Source organism: Asparagus officinalis, chromosome 4, assembly GCF_001876935.1.
Source record: "Asparagus officinalis chromosome 4, Aspof.V1, whole genome shotgun sequence".
Classification (NCBI taxonomy): domain Eukaryota; kingdom Viridiplantae; phylum Streptophyta; class Magnoliopsida; order Asparagales; family Asparagaceae; genus Asparagus; species Asparagus officinalis.
In genome coordinates, this window is record NC_033797.1 from 59,151,808 (window position 1) to 59,154,353 (window position 2,546).

Below are 2,546 nucleotides of genomic sequence, written 5' to 3' on the forward strand. Positions count from 1 at the left end.
GCACGTTTGGGCTTTATTTATAGCAGGGAAAGTTAAAAAAAAAGGAAAGAGAAGTAAATTCTATAGAGTTTCTTTCTTATCACCACCCTAATTTGCAAGTGAAGTAAATTCTATATTATCAGGGGTGAACCTAGGAAACTAAGGTGAACATTCCACCCCTTAGGTTCTGCTTGTATTGAGGAAAATAAGAGTGACAATTCACCTCATTCGGATAGTTTTTAATGGGTGAAGTTTTCTTTCTAGTTTCTCCATATTCACACACAATAGTACTAAAGTTGTTTCTGCGCAAATTGTGGTGGAACTTAGGGTAAAGAAAATCCTTAAACTTCCCTTCTCATCTCTCTCTTATTCTTCCTTAACTTTCCCTATCCTTAATGAAATCCAAACATTGCCCTTAAAAGCTACTAGGCATCCCATCAGAACCAACCTTATAGGAATGTGGTGATTTACACCATTGATTGAATTGTCAAAATTACCAAATTAACTTTCTAACTACCCGTGAATGATATAAATCATTTTTTTTATGGGATGTTCTGATAGAATTCTTACTCCTTAAAAGCTATCGAAACATGATGAATTCTCTCCTATCTTCCCTACTTCCCTATTGCCAACCACAAAACAATGTCTTAGAGGTTTTTGCATGTATACCCCTAAAATATTTTATATTTACAAATTTAGCCGTCAAAGCTTGGTATTTGCAAAACTTCCCATTTATTCACTTGTATTGAGTTTTTCTACCCTCCTACTTAACAATATTAGTTTTCAAACAAAAAAAATGGTAAACCTATTGGAAATTAATGAATTTTTTTGACATTGCCCTGTTTAGGAACCAATACTATTAACTTGGAGGGGTAGATAAATCTAACGCGAGAGAATTAGGGTATAATTTTGCAAATACCAGGATTTAAAGAGTAAAATTGAAAATATAGAAAATATGAGGGTTATATATATGCAAAAACGACTTCTTTTTTAAAAACAAATTAAGTGCTACTCAAGTGCAAGTTAGAGCATGTTTAGCAATTTAGTCAAAATAGAGTATAGTCCATTTTCATGTCTGCTAATCACTTTTTGACAGGATTATTGTGGATTACAATCCACCAAAAGAATAACCTAACAACTGGATTAATTTTTTAGAGCATTAATATAACCCACATGTTTGATCAAGTAAATGACCCAAAGTTCACATTCGTTTGTGTTTTTTTTTCCTTCTACCTCCTACTTCCCGGGGGGGGGGGGGGTCATCTTAATAAAAAAACTCATGAATTATAAACAGTGGCGGAGCTTGAAAAAATATTTGGGGGGCGAAGTTACATAATAATCATAAATACTTAATTCATTCAAAATAATCACCAATTCAATGTTATATAAACATCTAAAACTTTGCATGCCGAGTTTTCATCTTCTTAAAATAATCAATCACAGAATCAGTATCAATTTCTTGAACAATCTCTTTCTCGATATACATAACTAAATTATCTGCTAAGAATGCGTCTTCCATCTTGTTGCGGAGCCTTGTTTTTACAATTTTCATGGCAGAAAATGCTCGCTTGTGGTAGTAGCTGTAGACACCGGAAGAGTTAGAACAAGGCGAATTAAGCGTCAACAAGAAAATATTCACTTTTCTTTTCAGTTTCAGCCAGTGCCACACATAACTCGGAAATAATTGAAAGACTTCTCATTTTGGATCATTGCGGGCGTCGAGGACAAAAATGTTCCAGTTGAAACTTCAAAATGAGCTTATCTTGACCATCAAAATCAGCAGGATAATATTTGTCAACAAGCCGATCGCCCCCCAAATATATATAATACATCAAAAAAATTTTGAAACGAAGGGGGGGCGATCGCCCCCCCCCCCAAAGAACAACTAAGCTCCGCCACTGATTATAAACCACTCTCTATACCAGACGCTTAAATTTTTGACCCATTTGGATTATATTAATCTATCTGTTTATTATGTCAATTTGACTATGATCTAGAACTGTCAAACATACCCTTAACTTTCTCAACTTTCCTTCCTTCAGCCACTTTTCTTATTCTTTATCTATATTATAAACTTCTTTCTTCCATGATTCAACCAAAGAATACTCTTCCTGCAAAGGCCAAAGCAGTACCAAGCGTTTCCTGACCAAGACACGAGCTATGGGATACTCTTCTCGCTCCTCCTTTATTATTGATTTAGATATTATTATTCTATAATACCTAAAAATACTAAAGAGACCAAGAGATCGTTATATATTCTCAGAAAAATGATTAAAGGACCTAAAATATAGGACCAAGAGAGGAGACAGATGATGTGTCCCCTCCCTATTGCATAATGAGTTGGCCATATGTTCCCTTCCTATTGCATAATGAGTTGGCATGGCCAACTCATTATGCAATAGGGAGGGGACACATCACCTGTCCTCTTCCTTGGTCCCATATTCTGGGTTCCCGTAGCAGCACTAATATTCTCATTCCAATCACTACTCGTTTGATTGACGCATGGCTCCAATTTGTCATCATAAAATATAAAATGGACGGGGGTATAATAAAGTACCGTCGCATTT